The following is a 22,726-nucleotide window of genomic DNA, read 5'->3' on the forward strand; positions in this document are numbered from 1 at the left end:
CTTCTTTTTGTTCATTTCTAATTAAGCATTTTGATCAATTTTAGAGAGAGAGGTGTTTCAGGAATACTTGATAACACTGAATGAAAACCAGTCTCTTATAAGGAAATAATACTCCCCCCCCCCAGGAAAACAGTATTTTAAATTTAATTTATATTTTTATTAAATGTATGCATTTACACAGTTTTAAAAGTTAAATAATTCTACATTGCTTAAAATGAAAACCAGCATTCCCCTTCTCAACTTTGTTTTTCAGTCTTTACATAAAAGCATTTTCACCTAAAAACTTTAGCTATTTTTCCTGGTCTTTATTTTCATATTTCTTATATATCTAAATAGTCTTACACTATTGATTTAAATTTAATATTTTAAAAATATTCTCTTGTGACTTCTTTATTAGGAAGATGAGGATTTATTGCTGTTAAACTGTTTCCTCTCTTCAGTATTTCTTCTCACTCCACCCTCCTTTTTACCGCTGTAAATATGTCATAAGTTTTGGTTAAATAAATATTCATGTGCACAGATGAGCCATGTACAGCCTTTTTGTTTTCCTTAGAGATAACAAATGCCTCTTTTTGTATCATTAATCTATCCTCAAACTCTCTGCCAGCAAAATAAATCACCTTGCAGTAATTTCAAACACATCTCTCAGTTCCTTCTTTTTTTTGAGACCTCTCTTCTGGAGCGCTTTCTCCAGTGCTGCTCTCAAGGCTACAAAGGGTTGTTGCCCTGTGATCCCTCTTCACCATCATTCTGTAACTTTCCCTGTGCTATCTCCTGACTCATCTCACTTCCTGGATCCCATGTCACCTTTCTTGGTTAACTCACTCATTCCCAGGTTCCAGTGGATTCCTAAGCAATCATAGGAGGAGAAATATTTTTGAAATCTTTCATGCAATGTCTTTTAAAAGGGAAGTGCAGTGGGTCATTCCTATAATTTCCAGCTATTGGGGACATCAATGCAGAAGGATCTTGAGTTCGAGGCCAGAATGGGCTACTTATGGAGATCCTGTTTCAGAAAAGAAATCTTTTTTTTTTTTTTGTCCTCACACGTTGTTGACATTTAGGCAGAGTATAAAATTGGAAATCATTGTTTTCAAAGTTTTGAAGGAATTGTTCCATTTTTTGCTAGTTTCCAGGGTGTTTTTATGAAATCTGATATAAATTTGATTCTCTCTTTTATACGAGATCTGTGTGTCTGTGTTCCCTTTCTCTAAATGTTTGTAAGGCTTTATTTTTGTACTCAGTGTTCTGAAATTTCACAGTGATTTGCCTTGATGTGATTTTTTTAAATGTCCTATTCATTCAGTAGGTACTTTCAATTCATACTTGCATGTCTTTCAGTTCTGGGGAATTTCTTTGGATTATTTCCTTTATAATTTCCTCCTCCACTTTTTTTCCTATCTTTCTGGACCGTCCTGGCCTGACACAAACTTTTCTTCTTCAGTTTTATATTGTCGCTCTTTCTTTTCTCCCTCTCGGCAGTGCTGGGGTTTGAACTTGCTGGGCAGGCGTTCCACCACTTGAGCCATCCCTCATGCTCTCTTTCCAGGGGAGTTGCTTGGCCGCCTTTCCAACTCTTTCATTGGCTTTTGCATTTTTGCCACAGTAGTCTTAATTTCTGAGCACATCGTCTTTGTCGTTACTTGAGAAGTTCTTTTTCTATAGCCTCCTTATTCATGAATGCAAAATCTTCTCATGTCTTTGTGCAATTTAATGAATTTAAGGGGAAATTTTTTCTTTTCCTACATTGTGTATTTTCCTCTGAGCTCTTTTCATTGTTTGGTTTGACCCAGTCCTTTTTTTTTTTTAACTTAATTTATTATGACTGAAGCAAAAAAAGCCTCTAGAAGAACCACTTGTTCTTGCCTGTCTGTACTCCCCTTTGAACTTGACCCTGGCTTCCCATCAGCCCTTACATTTAAGAGCAAGTTCTCTGTAGGCATCCTTGTCAATGGCAGTTTTACCCAGGGGAGATCCTCACAGTAACTTGTTATAAACTTTCACAAAAGACCTCATGTTTGGACTCTTGATTTTCTTTTTTCTTTTTTTTTTTTTTGCCCATGGCAGCTGTCACTTTGCAGGCAGAGTGGTCAATTCTAGGCACCAGAGCCTGGCCACAGGGGAAGTCTGAGGTACCATCAATGTTCTCAACGACAGCTTTGCATCCAGAGTAGTGTCTGGCCAGGACTATCACCACTTTCCCAGGCTTCATGAACTGACCCATTTCTACAGCAACTCCCAGGACCTACAAGCAGACAGGAAGTCCTGTCCTTATTATATGAGGTTATTTCCTCTCATGTTTAGCTACCTTCCTAATTAGCAAGACACTGAGGAGACTGGATTATGATGGGAAACTGTGTGATGGGAAGGGCTTTTCAATCTACAATAAACTCTCTACCTTACAAATATTAGGCTGTTGTATATTTGTTTGGATGTCTGGATTATTAAGAATGGAGGAGAGTCAATAAAAAAAAATCCCTTTATTTTGCTTCTGAGCTTGAAATCAATTGAGGCATACAAATGGAGATCAAAATAAAAGCTTTATTTTTGACAATGCTGATTGGAGGATGTGATTTTAGACATTTCTCTTAATTACCTCCATTCACATCCCTACTAACTAACACAGATGCAAATTTCAGGTCTTCTCTGCACAGTCAAAGCATGTCTGTAAATATCACCACATAGTGGAGTGCAAATCTGAATGTGCTTTTTTGGGAAATGTCTGCTATGGTCTGAATGCATCCCCCAAAAGTGTATTGGAGACTTAGTCCCCAATGCCACAGTTTTGGGAGGTTAGGGCCTAGTGACAGGTGATTCAGACATATGGGTTCTGCCCTCATGAATGGATTAAGGTTAACATGGGAGTGGATTTGTTATCTCAGGAGTGGGTTCTTTGTAAAAAGCCAAGTTTAGCCCCCTTTCTCTCTCTTGCCCTCTCTTGTCCTTCTGCCTTTTGTCATGGGATGACACAATGATAAGACCCTCACCAGATGACAGGCCCTCAATCTTTGACTCCCCATCTTTCAAGAAATAAATCTCTATTCCTTATAAATTATTCTTTTTTTTTGGCAGTAGGGGGACTTGAACTAAGGGTCTCGTACTTGTTAGGCAAGTGCTCTGCTACTTGAGCCATGCCCTCAACCTGTAGAAATTATTCCTTAGAGTCTCAGATCTATATATTGATGTTCTGCCTGTTTTCCAGTGAGCCTTGTTAGGGTTCATAAACTTTTTTTTTATTAACTAATCCTTGCTTTAACTTAACTGGAATGCTGAGTTAAGCTGTGCATTTGTAGTTAAAGGCAACTTTCATCCCCTCACACTAAGGCTAAAAAATTGACATCTAAAGTTTAATTTGTCTGCTCTTTTCAGACTAGAAACATTGCCTTTACATTTTATTTTGATCCTCAAGGTCAATCCTAGTTTCCCAGCCAGCACACTGTGACATTGGGGTTTGGGAATTCAATAAACAGTTCTAAATTTGGAACCATATGGGAAATATGATACAGGAGGCAAACAAATGAAAATCAAAATGGCAATATGTAAGTGCTTAAGCTGATTGAAGAATATGCTATCAGATCGGAGGGGAGTAAGTTTATTTACACCACAAATTACTAATATTTACCCAACCAAGCACTGAAAGAAAGATAGCCACAGGCTCCACACAGTGACAAAAGTACTACAGGTGTTGGCAGCCATGTCTAAAAGAGAAAGTCCAGAAAGAGTAGAGCTAAGCATGTTCAGTTCCCTCTCTTCCCACCTGGAGTTGAGAAGCAGAGAAAAGCCAGAAGTGTTTCTCCTACACTCTTCTCATCAGGAATGTGGTATAGAAAATACTCTCACTTGTGGGAAGCATAAGTGTTTCCCCTTAACATAGATCCTGGATTTTCCCAGGTTGAAATCATATATGAAAATATGGTTTACTATTCAAATAGGGTCCCCTATGGAAAGTGGTAATTACAACTAATAATGACCACAGGTTTATGAGAATATACTGGAACCATCCAGGGTGACCAAAATTAAGCCACCTTACTTAAAAGTGAACTGTGGAGATTCCCAGTGGATTTTTGCTGCCTAAATTGGAACATTCTTCTATTTTCTCAAGTAGCCACTGATGGATAGTCACACTTCTATAGCTTTTCCCCAAGTTATTCCTTAATCATCTCATAAGGAAAGCAGAAAAAGAAACACAAAAGTGTGTTTCAGTCATGTTAAGTGTAATAGGAATTTCAAAATCAATGTTTATTGAGGGAATAAATACATAAGTTAAAGAATGTAACTGGCAAAATTATGTTTGGTGGAGATGTAGATGTTCCCTATATTAATTTAAGAAGAAAGAAAGGAAATAGAATATTGGGAGGAAGGAAGTAAAGAAGGAAGGAGGAAAAGAAGGAAAAGAGGAAGGGAAGAAGGGAGCAAGGAAGGAAGGAAGGAAACCAATTGACAGTCATTGGAAAAATGTAGTTCCTTTGATTATGTTCCAAATTTGTGTGGCTCTTGGTCACGTATCACATAAAAAGTAATAATGAGCTTGGAAGTCACCAAGAGCCCATTTCCGGATGTTAAAAGATAAATAATCTCCAGAATGTTATTGACTATTAATACACTTTACAATTGGGACAGTTTTTATTTTCTTTTTTCGTTTCCTGCTTCTTATCTTGTGCTCTCAAATTGAGGCCATTCCTTGGCCAGAGCAGTCAAGGACACAGCTCTGCTTCTGCCATTTATCAAAACTTGATGTTGACCCTTTGCAGTTAATCAAAACCAGGAGGAAAAAATTTCACAAAAAGACAGGATTTTAATTATCATTTTTTAATATCAAGAGGGTCACTGTGTGTGCACATCCACGTGTGTGCGTGCTCGCAGAGGTCCATGTCTTTGTGCAATTGCAGGTGGTGTTGGTGTGAAGACCATGTACGTTGGTCAATGGTGTGAGGTATGAGAGACTTTTAAGAAAACACCAATGTAGGTATCAACTCAGACTCTTGAAAAAGTGATTGTTCCCTGTCTTCCCTGGTAGTGTGATGCAGTATACATGTGCCAGGGTCCTGGATGACAATAACAAAACTGATCAACCTCAAATCCAAGCAGTTGTTTTGGTGTTGACCTTGCATTGTTTTTCGCTATGAGATGAGTTTATGGCTTCCGTTTGTGGTTTCCAAAAAGAAAGCAGCTTGGCAGTGATTGGTTCCCACTAAATGCAAATGAATCAGGTTATGACAAAGATATCATTTCTTCTTGTCAATAGTCATTATTATGTCAGTGAGGTCAACCTGAGTGATTCTGACAGTGGCTGTAACCATAGTTACATTCTTTGTGACATACTACAGTCATTCCCCTGTTATCCACAGTTTTGCTTTCTGAAGTGTCAGTTATCTGTGGTCAACCATGATCCAAAAATGACTGCAATGGGGATTAGCATGTCATGAGAGAGACTCCATTCACAAAACATTTATCACATATGTATACTGTTATAATTATTGTAAATTTCTTTTTTTTTTTTTTTTGGTGGTCCTGGGGTTTGAACTCTGGGGTCCAAACTTGCTTGACAGGTGCTTGCACCACTTGAGCCACTTTGAGAACCTTTTTTTTTTACAGATTTTTTCAACATAGGGTCTCTCGAACTATTTGCCTAGGGCTGGCTTTGAACTGAGATCCTCCTGATCTCTGCCTCCCAAGTAGATAGGACTACAGGTGTGAGCCACCAGCTTTTTGTTAATTTCTTATTGTGCTTAATCATACCTAGGAATTCCATCTATATACCCACTACCCCCCACCATGTGGGAACAAATCCTATTAGCCCCATTTCTGTTGTGAGCCCACTGGTCACTCTCGTAGCCCATATACCGTCTTACCCCACCTTATCTCTGTACTGCATTCTGCATGGTCTAGCTGTCCTCACGATGATGTCCCCTTCCAAACCACTTTGAAAGTGGTTGGCACAGCCAGACCAATCTTCCTTATTCAGCATCTTTTTTTGTTTTTGGTAGTACTGGAGTTTGAACTCAGGGTCTTGTGCTTGCTATGCAGGTCTGTCCCACTTGAGCCACTCTGCCAGCCCCTTAATCATATTTTATATCTGTTCTACCAATATATATTAGGCATCTCTTCTGTGCTTGGCATGGTTCTCCTAAGTTCCTTAAGGAGTTGTAATCAAGTTAATGAGCTCAGTCCTGAGCCTTTACATACCCCAGGTCCCACTGGGATTTCACAACCACCTCCAGAATACTTCCATCTACCTATCTGCCTTTTGTTTCCCATACATAATTAATCTCCTAACTATGGTAAATTGGTGAGGTGTTAATTTTGCAAACATTATTAATTATAAAATTTTTTTCATTCATTCAACAATTGTAATTCCAATTGTAATCTATATTATTAGATACTATATGGTCTTAATAATTTTCAAGACTTTATAAAGTCAAAAAGATATATTTATATGTGTATATATGTGTGTGTGTGACAATATATATGTGACAATGAAGCTGTCTTCATTTTCTGCACTTCAGTTTTATTCTTTGGCTTTCTTTAGTATCTTCCCTTTTTCTGTAGGTCACAGGTATCTCTAAATCAATTCAAAATCTTTCCTTTTGACTGGTTATATCCACAGTCTCCTTTTTCTTTTTTGGTTCCCTTTTACTATTAGAATTTGTAGATATTTACTTTTAGCCCTCAGAAACAACAGATACTATCTATCAAACCTTAAAGAGCTAGGCATGGTGGTATTTGTCTGTAATCTCAGCACTCGGGAGGAAGAAGCAGGAGGATCATGAGTTTGAGGTCAGCCTGGGCTACATAGAGAATTTCAGACCAGCCTGGGTTACACAGTGAAACGCTGTGTCAAAAAGAATAAGAACAACTGGGTACTGGTGGCTCACACCTATAATCCTAGCTTCTCAGGAGGCAAAGATCAGAAGGATCATGGTTCAAAGTCAGCCCTGAGCAAACAGTTCACAAGATCCTATCTCGAAAATATCCAACAAAAGAAAGGACTGGCAGAGTGGCTCCAGCAATAGACTTCCTGCCTAGCATGTACAAGGTCAATGAGGAAGAAAAAAGATATACACATAAGACCAGGTACATGTACCCATCAAGGATCCATTCAAATCACACCCCAGTCTCTGCCACCAGCTTGCTTTCTTTTCTCTCTTGAAGCTCCCTTGGCATAAAATTTCTTGCTTTCTCGCTCTTCTCTTAGTCACAGATTCTTTGACATTTTTTGCATTTTTCATTTTAACAGAATTTCTACGAATCTTTTAACAAGAGAAAATAAAATGTTTTTTTTTTTTCTTCCAGTATGAGACTTACCTGCTCTGCAGTCAACAAAGCCAAAGTCTATCAATGGACAAGTGAATGTATGGGTGGCACGTGTCACCACATTGGCTGTGAGTACTTGAGATCTTGTCTGGTGAGGCCCTGGGGTAAGGACAGGCCTGGGAAAGAGCAGCCAGTACCCACCGGCTTCAACCACCACCAGCCACTCCCGCTTCAAAGAAAGATGTGAATGGAGCCTGATTTGCTTGAGTGGTGTAGGCTGGGGATGATAAGAGCACCATCTAGCAGAATGAGGAGGTAAAGATGGATGGACAAATGGGAGAGGACTATGCAATTGTCTTGTGATGCACAGGAGTTAAGGAGATAAAGGATGGGCCACGGGCGATGAATGGAGTCAAGATGGGAGTCAGGGGGCTGTGGACTGGGGGGTAAGAGAAGGAAGAAAGGATCACGGCAGTCTTCAGTGGGAAGCAGAAGGAATAGGATAAGAACAATTTATTTTCTTTGTCCAGAATCCATCCATGATCACAGCTTTGGAATAAAAAAAACAAAAACACAAGACAAAATGAGAACAAACAAGCAAAACAAGCAAACATGTTTACTGTCAGTGTTTGGTCATTATCTGTTTAAACAATCTGATTTATCTTTTCTATCTAGAAATAAAAATGCTTTGTGATCTTCATTTCAAACTTAAAACAAGGTAACAGGGAGTGCTATTTATTAATTACAATGCAACAGAAACATGCAAATTTAATTTTCATTCTGCACTGTGGTCAAAGGAGCAGAGGAAGGGTGTAGAAAGAAAAGGGTACAAGAGCTAAAGAGTGTCTAACCACAGCACAATACTCACAGAACGACAGGCACCATGGCAGTGGGACCTGTAGGTTAAGAAGCAGAAGGGTGGGACACCACCCACTCCTTGTGCACAAAATTGGGTGCTCCTTATGTGAAATTGTGCACCTTGAGTTTGGCAGGGTGAACTGCTAGGCTGACATGACTGCTAGCACATTTTCCTCTTTTATTTCACTTTATTTATTTATTTTTGTGGGACTGGAGTTTGAACTCAGGGCTTCATGCTTGCAAAGCAGACATCCTATCACTCGAGTCACACCTCCAGCCCATTTTTGCTCTGGCTACTTTGGAGATGGGGGGGGCGGGTCTCAAGAACTATTTGCCTGGGGTGGCCTCGAACCACAATCCTCTTGATCTCAGCCGCTCTCCAGTGCTGGGCTCATTTTTTTCTTTTAGAACAAAATGAGTGAGGCAAGAGCGTCAAATGGGCAAGAGTTTATCCAATTTACAATCAAATGAACACACCAGGGGTTGAGAGCCAACAATACAGTCAGCTGACTTTCGTCAGTGCCCTTCATGGGACCAGCTGGAATGTTTTAGGAGTACCATCCCTTCAATCCTTTGAAACACAGGGTTTGTCTTTTGTTTGGGAAATATGCATCTCGTCATACAAATAGAACACAATGTCCTCGGTTTATTCTCTTGAGAGTCAGCCTTTTACTGCACCATTTGCCAAGAATATAGCAAAGGGGGAAAAAGCTGATTACAGCGAGCTTATTTCAGGCACGAGAGACTGGAAGACGTTTATATAGATAGCTGGATTAGTACTATTACAGCCATAGGTGCCTCTCCCAGGGTACCGATATTTGCAGAACTAACTCTCACAAGGAAACCAAGCACTGTTCCTTTTTTTTCATGTCTGGGAATCCATCAAGACAGAACCAGCCAAGAGCAAAGGTCCAATTTCAGATGTATGATTGATTCAAGGTTTTTAGAAACCAAAAACTCAATTATAAAGGAACTGAGACCAGAGAGCATATTCCTAGGGTTTCTCAACCTTTTTGTCCTTTTTTTCTTTAACCACTGAGAAAAGATTTGATCTTGGGTACCACATATCTGAGTAAACTTCAGATTGATTTGAGATTTTTTGTGAAAAATTAAAGCCATATTAAGAACCAAAGGAAAGTACAGGGAGAATAACAAAGAAGAGCTAAGAATCAAAAATGAAGCAAAAGAGATGAGTATTTATATAATCCTGAAATGCAATGGCTATTTGAAGAATAAAAACCAATGTCAAAAATTGTTTCCACCTATAAAGGAAAGGAGAGCTAGATTAGACTTTATTCAAGGTAACTTTTTTCAAGATAAAAGTACCAAAACCCAAATGCCAACCAACTTAGAAAAACATGTGCAAAACCTTCAATTGCACATCACCCACTCAAGCTAGCATGTGACAGAAGATAAGAAAGCAGGAATATTGCCATGGAAACAACCCAGATGCCCTACCACTGATGAATGGATTAAGACACACATATATAATGGAGATTACTCAGTCATAAGGAAGAATGAAATCACATGGTTTGAAGGTAAATGGATGCAATTGGAGGATGTCAGGACATCATTTTAAGTGAAGTAAGTCAAGTTCAGAAAGACATGGGCCATATGTTTTCTCTCTTATGTGGAAGATAGATCCAAAAGATAAACATACACACAAAACAAACACGATCATAAAAAAACTTATATGTAGAACATGCTTGCAATAGTGGAACTACTCTATGGAACTTGGGGGAGTAGAGAAAGGAAATGAATGATAGAGCATCAGCAATATTGAAACACATCTGAGCAGGTAGAGGATGGATATAATGATGTGTATTGAAAGCTATTGAATAATGGAGAGTGGGAGGGAAGGGATAAGGGAGAGTAACCTAAGGAAGGGGTTGAATTGACCAGAAGGATACATGGAGAAACCCCTTGAACGTTGACTTAGGAATTAACAATGTAAGATAGGACTGTAAAATAGATACAGTGTGCGGGAGGGAGGCTGGTGAATGGAAGAGGTACGGGTGAGGGAATATGGTTGATAGACTTCATATACTTACATGAAATAGAACAATGACACCTCTTGAAATTGCTTTTAAGTGGGGTGGGGAGTGGTCTGGGGGGAGGAGATGGTAGGGATGATCTAACCAATGTGCAATGTAAGGCTATTTAGAATTGTCATAATGAATCCCCCTGTACAAAGAATATATCTTAATTAAAAATGGAAAAACAAAAACAACAACAAAAGACAGATAAAAACCAAAAAGAAGAAGAAGAAGAAGAAAAAAAAAGGCAAGCAGGAACATTGAGCACCCTTTTTAAAAAGGCCAAAGAGAGCTTCCATACTTCTCCCCACCATAGACCCAGTGAGAAGGCACCATCCATGGAACAAGTAGACCACCAGCTGCCACATCAGCTAGCACCTTAATCTTTGACTTTCCATCCTCCAAAACTGGTGTGGCTCCTCTTGTTGTGAACAACCTGGGGAGGAAAAGATCCAAATTAGCATCAACATGGAGAGGCAAAAAGAGGATCAAAGGACTATTATCGTACCAGCAGGAGCTCCTCTTAGGTGCTCTGCAGAGCAGTTGCAGGAAGGTCTTGGCTCCAAAAGTTGTGATAGAGCAGCCACGGAAGCCAACGTTCTGTTGTTGGCTATCCCTGTCGCCTTCGAAATCCAATGAGGCATCACTCCTCTGGCCTCCTTACCTCTGGTCTCTACACCACCACTGGACCAAAACACCTTTCATTTTTTTCTCCCACCACTGCCACTGGTTGTCTTTCTTTCATGAGAGACAGCTTCAAGACAGGACTCCACATTGGTCATGGACCATCTTTCACCCTCCTCCCCATCACCCTTTCTCTTCTATGCCCCAAACATACTTAGATCCTGCAACCTATTTCCCCCACACTTCTTTAGACTTTATATCCTTATCTGACTCCACATTCTCTTGGTTTTTTTTTTTTTTTATTGTTGTACTGGGGGTACATTGTGGCATTTAGAAAACTTATCAAATATATTACACTTGAACTCACCTCCTCCATCATTCTCCTTATCCTCCCTCCCCTTCTCTTGATATCTTAACCTCTCCTTTAACTTGACCCTGCCATGAATTCCATTGATTCATTTGATGTCTTGACATGCTATGAAGATTTTATTGAGTGACCTAGCAACGTCCCAGCTAGGGTATAAAGTGGGTAATGACTCCTTTTTAGCTTTAGAAGGGTCCAAAATATAAGGAGCTGGAAGCCCTTCTAGGAGTAAAAATGTGACTTGGTGATTCATTCACAGACAGAATGACTTATCAATAGGCTCAGGAGGGAATTGAGACCAGAAAGATCCTGAAAACACTCAGCACAACTAGAGCAAAGGAAACTGAGGGAAGTATATGTGAGAAATCTCTGTAGTATTGTCACAAGTTCTCTACTAATGTAAAGTTATTCCAAAATAAATGTTTATCAAAATAACTAAAGTGGACAATAGTAAGAGACTTTGTTAGCAATGAATTCAAGAGACTTTTCCTTTTAATAATCATGATGAATAGATGAATATAGTCACATGAAATCATAATTCAATGTCCAACAAAATATTTTAGGGTGATTTTTAACAGAAGCTAAGACTAATTTCTGTCAGTGGGAAAATGACTGAGATTTTTGCACAAAAGAAGGAAACAATTTTGAGTGGAGATATAGTACAAAAATGGTATGTTAGTTGTGGAAATTTTGTTATATAATGAGGAAAGGAGTAGACTATATATATGTATATATGTATGTATATGCCTGTAGTCACTGATCAGTTATCTCCAGATGTCCTAACAATTGCAAAGATTAATTGAATCAAAATCTGAGAAACCACAAGAAAAACTTGATGATTTCTTTGTTGATATTGACACAGTTACTCTTAAATTCATATAATATATTTTATTTTAACAAAATAAAGAGCTAGTGAATTTATTTAACTTGGGCAGATGTAGCTTTGAAACTGATATGCTTTGCTTCAAAATTAAATCAATTCTGCTAAAAAGAATGAACCAGTGTTGTCAACACAGATATGAATATTAAAGGAAAATGATTTTTCAGTACTTGATTGATTTTTTGGAAAACCTTTAAGCATGTTTGAAATAATTTGAGCATATGCATCTTCTTTTTGCCAGGATCGATTTTATGAAATGAAACTGGAGATTAAGTGTAGTCGAAATTTGAGATATTTCGTAACAAGATATAAATTAAATCATGAAGAATTTGTTTTGCAAAAGAATATAAGATCATTTCACGATTTAATTATTTCGATTGAATACATGTCATAAGATGTTTTAAATATATTGAATTACTATATTGAATGTAATTAAAATATATTAAAATTAATTTCGCCCTTTAAATAAAAGAAGGACAATGGGAACATCTCATACTCCGAGAACAGGAGCATGGCTGGAGCACAGGAGAGATGAGAGGCAGGACTGAAGAAGCCTCTGGGGATGAAGGAATGAAGAGGCCACTCTCAGAGTTGACCTGGGGCCATGGGGTCTTCACTGGCTTCTCCATATCTGTGGTCATCTCCCTCTTTACCCCTTCAGGCTGTCTTTGTCCTCCAGCACCTAAGTGCTTCTGACCTTATCTCTCCTCAGTTCTAAAGCTACCTTTCATTCCTATCCCAGGGGACAGAGACTCTCAGTGACCCAGTTTTTCCAGTTGTCAACTCCACATTCAGATGGCTGTGGCTGGTGGTCTGTGGGCCCGGAACACACAGACCTGAGGGCATTTGTGGGCTGTCGTCAGAAAAAAAGGCTTCCCAGGGGCTGAGCAGACACCAGAAAAGATAACTGCTTCAACCACAGATGGAAAACAGTTACTCTGAACCTTTTTAAAATAACTAAAGATAAAAACAATAGAGAAATAAGCAGCAGAAGAATAAATGCAAGTGACCAGTAATCTTATAGAAATAGTAGCTCTCATTTGCAAGCAAAACAATGACAATTAGAATTTAAAAATTCTATGTAATATTCGTGAATATTTAAAATATAGGAGAATTATAATCAAAATAACTATTGTAATTAATCATTATACTAATTTCATATTATAATAAGACTATGATTATAATAAAATAAAATATTTAAAAAATATTTGCAAAAGCCTGTCTTGGCAGAGGCTGTAGAGGAGCTTATGCCCTGGGGCCATGTACCATGTGGTAGAGCACACCAAAAACAAAAATGTGCTCAGCTCTTGTCACAGCATTTCCATGCTAGGGAGTTATTTTTAAGCAAATCATTAAGAATGATTTAATGATTAAAATTTATCCTACCTTTCTGCAGCAAATAATGTGGAAGAAGACTAAATTATGCTTAACACCTCTGACTTTTTCTCTCTAAGCCCTTGAGACTTAGCATATATCTATATAACAAAATAGATTTTTCCTGTAGCAGATTCATTCCAAAAAAGAATGATAGGAGAAGCCTTTCCTTATTTTGTCTGGAAATGAACTTACAAATCAGAAACAAGAGTGTGAGGTGTATCAATGGAGAAAATTTCATTCACACCGTGGGCAGGTTAGGGAGTGTGGGACGTACCCTAACCCAGAAGCTACATGGAGAGGAGGCTGCATGAACCATAAAGTCTTTCAATACAGTTACTAGATGTGGGGGTGCATGCCTGTAGTTCCCACTCAAGAGACTAAGAGAACCACAAGTTCTAGGCCAGCCTGGGCTAGCAAAACCCAGTCTCAAAAATATACAGTTACCTAATCTTTATGGAGCAATTGCTAAGTGGTGGATGCTAGAAATGCTTTCTGAATTGGGTAATAAGTTAAGTGTTAGCTAGGAAGCTGCTTCTACAGGAAAGAGATACCAAAAGTAAGCAAGTCCAGCAGTCAGCCAGTTCTAGGACCTGCATCCCTGTGGGTCACTGGCAGACCCTATGGCTTGAATGTCATAGGGTCTACCTCAAAGTGGAACTTTCTGTCATGGCTAAGGACAGGGACAGGGGCTTTACAGAGCTCACTGCAGTGGGTTCTATGACAACTTTTTTTTTTTTTTTTGATGAGACAGGCTTAAATTCAGGGCTTTGCTCTTGCAAAGCAGGTGCTCTACCACTTGACCCACACCTCCAGTCCCTTTCGCTCTGGTTATTTTGGAGATAGAATCTTGAGAATTATTTGCCTGGGCTGTCCTCAAACCTTGATCCTCCTGATCTCAGCCTCCCAAGTATCTATGACAACTTTTGCTTGCTAGCAATTTTTTTTTACATATGGCAACATATGGTTTTCACTGGCACATTGTACTATATAGCTGTTTATTAAATAAAACAAGTAAGTTAAAGCATCATGCATGTGTGAATTTCAGCAATCAGGTGAGCAAATGGGGAGATATTATTATCCTCATTTTATGGATAAAGTAAGGCCCAGCACTGTTGTGACTCTTCCAGGTCACAGGAACAGGGAGAACTGTGGCCCTTAGTCCAGTCTTTTTTCTACTTACTAGTTGGCAACTTTTGTTTTTTATGAAATGAGACAGGATCTCATTTCATAGCCCAGGCTGGCCTCCAACTCATGATCCTTCTGCCTCAGCCTCCTTAGTGCTGGGATTACAGATGTGCATGACCACACTGGGCAAGTTGGCAACTTTTCATCAATGTGGAAACTAACATTGGTAAATAATGTTTGTATATTTGCAAGTGCAAACGGCTGGGATGGAAACTGTTTGCCCGGGGCTGCATTCCGTGCTCTTTCTGTTACCCAACACATGCCATCAAACAGCAGTGGTCATAGTGTACTTTTGTCCTTTTTAAACATTTTTTTATTGAGTTCACAACAGTCATTTGTACTCAGCCTGGGTCAGCACAAACATTTCCTTTAAATCCAGAAAAAAAGAAATGATTAAGATAACTTTGACAGTAATAATTTTTACATGTCACTTGTTACTATCTGAGTAATTTTCCATTTAGTCTAAAGACAGCAGTCCTGAGATCTGACCTGGTCAGGGGACAGCTTCTCTGCTGCTGAACTCAGCACACAGGCTGCAAAAGATGTTTCTCTTTAAGGTCTGTGGGACCCTGCTTATCCTCTCCATAGGGTTCTCCCTCACAGGAACCAACACCAGCCTGGCTCAGCTCTGGAGGCTCTGAGTATGGCCCTCCCTCCAGCCTCCAGTAGTTCTTGGAATAGCTCAATGCGAGATGTTTATCATCAGCTCCAGCACCAAACTACTAAAGCCTAGAGAAAACCCTCTCTTTCACACACACGAAAGTCCCCATGCTATGCTTTGACACAGTGAACAAAACGTTGAAATGGGACATGCAGACAGGCTCTCGCCCTTTCAGAAGGTGGGAACCCCGATGGAACCTGGCATCTATATGGCTTCCACATCACCGTGTGAGATATCAAAGAGTCGCCCCATGGGATTTTCACTGTATTTTATGTTGACTTTACAGGAAGGACCTGAAACCACTGCAAACTTTCACTGAGGGATGACTTACAAGGAGTGGCAGATATTTCTCTGAAGGTCCTGAATTTGTTTGATCTCTAAAATGATTACAACAAAAACTCTAGAGTGTTGAGTTTTTTTCTTCTAACTCCTTTAAAAGGGATCTTCCAAGTAGTGATGCTCCAGTAGTGAAGGATCTATAATTAAGACCAGAAAACCCTAAGTAGATTAAGTATAACTCATAAGTAGATAAGAAAAGGGTTTTTAGAATGAAGAAAGAGAGTACCAAGAGAAGAAGATGTGACTACAGGCCTTGGGAAATGAACTTAAAGATATTACCTAGTATCACTATCAAAACCATCAGAAATTCAATAACAAAGCAATTAGGTTTTTTTTTTCTAATATAAAGAAGCATATGTGGATTTTGTGCTAACTAGAGTGCTTCAAGACTGGTGAAAGTGGATTGGACTGGCTCACCTAGGTTCTCCCCTGAGGTATCTCCTTTTCCTGGTTCTGCCAACTCACAAAAGGTTGAAGCCACAAAATACATGAAGAGAGACGTTGCACTAAGAATAAGGGGGAGCTGAGCACAAGTGGCTCACGCCTGTAATCCTAGCTACTCTGGAAGCAGAGATCAGGAGGATCTCAGTTCGAAGTCAGCCTAGGCAAATAGTTCATGAGACCCTATCTTGAAAAAAACCCATCACAAAAAAAGGGCTGATGGAGTGGCTCAAGGTGTAGGCTCTGAGTTCAAACCCCAATACCACGAAAAAAAAAAAAAGAATGAGGGGGAAATTGGAAAATGAAAACCAGGGAGTGCTCTGCAGAGCCTACAAAATGTTACTGGTTGACTGTGAGGTGTCAACAGTGAGGTGTGGGACAGATCTGCCACACCTTAGCATTGAACATGCTAAGAGAAATGATGTTAGCCCAGCAGGGTCAGGAGCAGCCTGAAGAGTGGGGATTGGTGAGCGGGGCTGGGGCAGTGAGAGCTGTGTGTTGGATCACCAGTTCTCTTCTGGTGAGAACACAAGTCTGTGATCTCGTTATTATCTGATCTGTAAATAGAGAGAGTCTATAAGAAGGTCCCCAGAATCTGAGGGACAGTAAGAGCTCTTATACTCCCTGAAGAATAGTCTTGTGTCTGACTAATCTGAATGGTTTGATCTCTTGACAGACTATGAAGTTGTGTAATAGTAAAGAAATTCAGACAATGAAAGGACCGAAAGACCTCCTTCAAGTCTTCACGAGTCACATACCTACCACTCTACGGTAACACACCTGGACAAGCCTGGACCTAAGGAATTTGCATGATGTTTTGGGGGCCATGTAGCCAAGGATAAGATCTGTTCCATTTGCAATAAACACTTCTTGCAGGGTGTGAATGTGTGCTGTGGGAGCATGAAATGGATTCTGATGAGCCACTGTGGTCCTTACTCTCACAGGTGCCTGGGAAACTCAAGCTGAAGTCAGGAGGACACTTTCTTGTTACACTTTGTACCATAAGAACTTCCAGGAAACATCACCTGGAACAATCAGAATTGCTTCCTTTGATTAAGTGTTTCAGAATTGTCTAAAAACAATCCCCCACACCATATTAGCTTACTTACAAAAGTGTTGGCACCTTAAAGTTAGAGATCTCAAAATTCAAGAAAGAAGGACCTTCATGCTCTCATAAATACCAGCACACTCAGGAAGCATCCAATCCAGAAAACAGGACCAAACAGAGGCACCAGAGAAATAGTGCTGAAAACTAAATCAGTTGTTCAGTGTTTGAAGAGAAAAAGGAATTTTAATTTCATTTTGCCGTGAATTATATAAGGCTGGTCCATATTGTGAACAGAATATTATTAATATAAGCTCATTATAATACCATAAATAAATGATATTAAATATCATTTAATGAGCTATGGCCAACTTTATTCTGGAATGGATTTGAAGGAAGATATTCTAATTCACTGAGATGATGGGTACTAATGTAATTGAAAAGAAAGTACAATTTATTGAGTGTCAATTATCTCTTAGAATTATCAATTAAGCTCAGAGTAAGAAAATACATTAGACAAGGTTCTAGGTAGACAAAAGTTCTCAAGACCTTATTCTTGCCTTTGAGGAGCAAGAATCAATACAGAGGTACACAGGAGATAACTGGGGACAGTGGGGGGGGACAGCAAGTGAGAGATGAGTGTTGGGAGGGAGAAGGAAGGATGCAAACTGGACTGGGGAAAAACAGATGGGAAAGGGTGGATATTTGAAGCTGCATCTGCTCTCTCTGTGGAGATGACCACAAATTTCACTCTCTGTTCCAGGGTTGCTGAGCAAGAATAGTCATAATGACAGCAACAACAGCCAGTTCTTTTTCTTTTTCTTTCTTCTTCTTTTTTTCTTTCCAGTTTCCCCCTCATTATTCTTCTTCTTCTTCTTCTTCTTCTTCTTCTTCTTCTTCTTCTTCTTCTTCTTCTTCTTCTTCTTCTTCTTCTTCTTCTTCTTTTTATGTAGTGGGGCTTGAACTCAGAGCCTGCACCTTGAGCCACTCCACCAGCCCTTTTTTCATGAAGGATTTTGTTCAAGATAGGGTCTTGAGAACTATTTGCCCAGGCTGGCCTCGAACTGAGATCCTCCTCATCTCTGCCTCCTGAGTAGCTAGGATTACGGGCATGAGCCACTGGTGCCTGGCAACAGCCAGTTCTTGAGTATTTCACAGCAGCTTCATGAAGATTTGGTACTGTTATCATCTCCGTTTCACAAAGGTAGAAGCCATACAATACAATTTACGTGTATGTATAGGGTGTGTGTTTGTATATGTACAAATCATTAAAAATTATCTCTGGTATAGACAAATCGATATTCTGGTTCTATTTTCCTAGATGAAAAAACTCTTGTTTTCTCTTTTTGTATCCCTTAGCATCACCTGATTAGAAGTTTTCTAAACATTCATTGATGGCACTTCTTTTTTCTGATAGTACTGGGGTTTGAACTCAGGGCCTTGTACTTGCTAAGCAGGCAATCTACCACTTGAGCCACTCCACTAGCCATCCAAACATTCATTGAATTTAATATAGGGTGTATAATCAGCATTGCATAAATGTAGATTATCAGACTAACTATGAACTCGAGTTTCATGTGGTACAATGTCTGCAATATAGGCAAGTATTAGAAGGGGAAAGAAAAGAGAGGAGAACACAAAAGCCCTTTCACTTTTTTTTTTTTTTGGAAGTACTAGGGTTTGAACTCAGGGCCTATGCCTTTCACTTTCATTTGTTTGCTCATTATATCAAGGAGTAAATGCTCAGCTCCTACACATGCTATCTGCTGGGAAGGAGAAGGAGGCTGAGGGGACTCAGGGTCTCACCTGGCTTCCCGTGTGCCCATGGAAGGTTACCCTTGCAATCAGCCACTTGGTTGCACGTCCATGCTACTTAATGAAATCTTTTTCTAACATTCACCCTGTGAGTGTGAAACACAGGTATATCATGTAGCTTTCCACTCAGTATAAGCCAGCACCAACACGTGTTTCAAGAAGAAGAAAGATGTCTAACTTGTTTTCTCATTGTCTGTATATCAGCTCTTTCTAATTTAATTTTAAGATAATTTCAGGGCAGTAGAGAAAATATTGCATTGCTCATCCTTCCCATATCAGTTTCACAATCATTTCCACCTGTGGGATCTGTCTACACCCACTCATGTACAGGTGTTGCAGCAAAGATTATTTCTCTGAACCATAAATTCTTCCTGACTACCAAAGTATGAATAACGTGAACCGATGATTACTAAAGCAGAGAGGAATCTTGATCTGAGTTCAATGTCTCCAAAATGAAAAAAAGGCCAAAAGTTTAGAAACTGTTATAAAGTAATAGCTACAAAAGGTATTTCGTTAGTGTTTACCATAAAATTTAATCCAGTCTTGACATGTGTTGTTATGAATAATAAGCATATCTAATACAGCTTTCCTATTATTCATCTTGAATTTCTGGATCTAAAGCTATTTCTTTAGTATGAAGTCTGTTTCAGGGAGAACAGTGTTATAAGAAAATGCATAAAACACATTAAAATGATGTAAAATGTTGAAATTAATAATCATATAGATGACACCAATTCTGTCATATTGAAGTGCTGTAGCAAGCAGGGCACAAGAATCTGTATGGATGACAATCCAGAAAGCTCTGAGAAAAGTAAAGGAAATCAAGAACAGAACGTGTGTTGACACTGACTTTGGACTGAATTTTAATTTTACTTACTGATACTATTTAGATTCCTGCTCTAGTTTGTGGAGCGATCAGTTGCGTTGCATCTCTTTTAGGTCCCTCCAAATTTTCTTTAAATTTATTTTAAAAGTCATATTAAAATAATTTTAATTATTTTTAAAAAGATATTCTATAAATATTTTTGAAATTCTAAGTTTTTAAAAGGTAGTCTGTATCACAGAATAGCATTATATGACTATGTTTTTGGAAGAGACAAGAACTGAATATAAACGTATATTAAATTGTACACCTTGCCAGCATGGTAGGGAGGGGAGCAGTTCTGAGTTGAAGGTGATGCTGGGATTCCCTTCTGTATTTTGAAAAATACTAGTGAGTATATCTCACTTTATTTATTTTTTTTGGTGAGGACTGGGGTTTGAACTCAGGGCTTCACGCTTGCAAAGCAGGCTCTCTACCACTGGAGCCACACCTCCAGGCCGTTTTACTGTGATTATTATGGAGATGATGTCTCTCAAACTATTTGCCTGGCTGGCCTTGAATTGTGACCCTCTCTATCTCAGCCCCCCAAGTAGCTGGGATTACAGGCATGAGCCACCAGTGTCCGGCATATTTCATTTCTTTATCAAATATTTTTGTAGTGCCTGCCACTTCATTTGAGCAAAGCATCAAAGGTGAGTAAGACAAGGTTCTAGGCATCAATGAATTTGTAATCTTATGGGGGAGTAAGCATATACTCAAGCCGGGGAGGGTAAGAGGTACATGGTACTGATGTATATCAGCCAACAGGTGAGAAGATGACTAGGCAGGGAGGAAGATGGAGATGAGGCGTCAGGAAAATAGAGGAAATGTCCCAACTAGTTCCCACTCCTCCAAGGATGGGGGCGGGGAGAAGGGCCTGGTGATGATGTGAATATGATGCTTAATTGTCTGGGGCACCTGGGAAAATACACTGGAGACTCGAGGTGGTTTCTCAGTCACTCATTCATTGCAGAGAAGATCAAGTGAGAAACAAGAGAAGGAAACTTAGTGGGAAAAAAAATGGCAAATTGGTGAAATGATGGATATGTTAATTGGTTGAATCTAGGATATATATGTAGATCAAAACATCACAAAATACTCTATAAATAAGCATAACTATTATTTGTCAATTAAAAATAATAAAAGGAAAAAAAAAATCCCAAGCTCAGAGGAAAATGATAGAGGCCTTGAGGCTACAGGGACATGGTCACTGGGGATGCCTCACAGGCACAGAGCCATCACGGCCCAGAACCTCAAAGCTTGCTGCCGCAGTTGCCTCCGGCGGGTGCCATGCCCTTGCACGAGAGGTTTGTTCACTTCCAGTCTGAGAGCAATAAACATGGATTTATGAATGATCTCACACTCCTCCCTCCCATGTGCTCAGCTGCCTTTTGATCTTCAACTAGAAACATCTGAGCACTGTTGGCTTTGAGAGACGCCTCCTTCTTGGCCAGCCGGAGGTAGCAAAGTGATTTGTTGTACTCTGGGGCGTCTGCTTCATTCTGTGCTCTGGCTTCTCTGCCCCAGCACGGAGGGTCCTGGGGCAGCTGTGTTCTTCTTGCTCTGAGTTGTAGTGTTCCTTAAAATTGATGTTTTGATCGTGGTTCCAGGCAGCTGAGGCAGATCTTTGCGGAGTGTATGGCAGGAAGATTTATATACCACGTTTGCCCTGGAATGCAACTGTCCCTGATGTCACCCTTCCCAGGGGAAATTTGTCTGGGGTTTGCAATAATCAACTTCACAACAGAATCTTTAGAATATAGCTCATCTTTCTCCAGAGTCTGCTTTTATTGAAGCCCAGGTGAGAGGCATGAGTTGAAAACAGGAGAGCTAGACCATTGCAGTCATTTTTGCACTGTGTGCTCTGTGCCTAGCAGCAAGTCTGCGTGACACAGGCTCTCAGTAAAAACTTCTGGAGTGAACGTACTGTAATAATTAGGGATTAAACGTGAAATTTCCAGGCTGGGAGCATGGCTTAAGTGATAGAGTGCCTGCCTAGCAAGTGTGAAGTCATGTGCTCAAACCCCAGTACTGCCAAAAATAAAATAAAATAAAATAAATTAATAAATAAAAAGGAAAATTTCCTAATTGTAAACATTTGTGTTTCATTATTTCTATATTGCTCGATGCCCTTCAAACTTTTGCTTCTGATACTTACTAAAGTGATACTAATATTTTATTTTTCTGAGATGGGTCTTGTTATCTCATCCAGTCTGGCCTTAAACTCCTCCTATGAAGTGATTCTGCTATCTCAGCCTTCTGATTGGCTGAGACCACACAGGTGTGTGCCACCACACCCGGCTTGATTTTAATGTTTTACGCCCAATATTAATGCCATAAACTTGATTTGAGAAAATATGTATAAAATTAGATGCTAAATGAGTTGAACTTTGTAAGTTAAACATACCTATAGGGAATTGTTTTTCTTTTTTCCTTTTTTTTTTTTTAATAAGAAAGCTAGAGAGGAGGTAACAACTGCCAATATGTGGTCTCACAAATTGCTTGTACACCAAGTAGTTAGGGGACCATAGAAAAAGTCTCAAATCCCATTCTCTAGTTGTCAGAGCCAATGATTGACTCAGTGGATTTAAGGAAAAAGTTAATAAATTATGACAAAGTAAATCAGACAAAGTGGACATCAATTGCACGCAGTTCCAACTGTTACAGGTAAGTATCTATGTAGCAGGAGTCACGTGGGCTCAATTTCTGCCACTCAGGGGCCTGAGGGCTGCTGCAGGTGTCAGGATTCAGGCTTTTCCTGCAGCATGCTCTTAGCTCCAGTACCGATGGTCCCCATGAACTAAAGGAGGTAAAATATGTGAATAACAGTATTCCTTTTTGGGAAATTAAATGGAGCTAAAATGTGTGAAGGCAGGTTCTGTGCCTAGGACAGTGCTTCTAGTACCTAGTGTATTGCCTCGTGATAATTGCAGAAAGAATTGCTGAAGGAAGGGAGAGAGAAGAGGGAAGAATATAAAACAGACA

At 39.4% G+C, this 22,726-nt stretch overlaps 1 pseudogene; it reads right to left on the reverse strand.

Moving 5' to 3' along the window:
* Positions 1-1,819: 1,819 nt before the first annotated feature.
* On the reverse strand, positions 1,820-2,224 carry LOC109676347 (large ribosomal subunit protein eL27 pseudogene; annotated as a pseudogene).
* Between the last annotated feature and the right edge of the window lie 20,502 nt (positions 2,225-22,726).

The sequence above is a fragment of the Castor canadensis genome, chromosome 4, assembly GCF_047511655.1.
Source record: "Castor canadensis chromosome 4, mCasCan1.hap1v2, whole genome shotgun sequence".
NCBI classification, from domain to species: domain Eukaryota; kingdom Metazoa; phylum Chordata; class Mammalia; order Rodentia; family Castoridae; genus Castor; species Castor canadensis.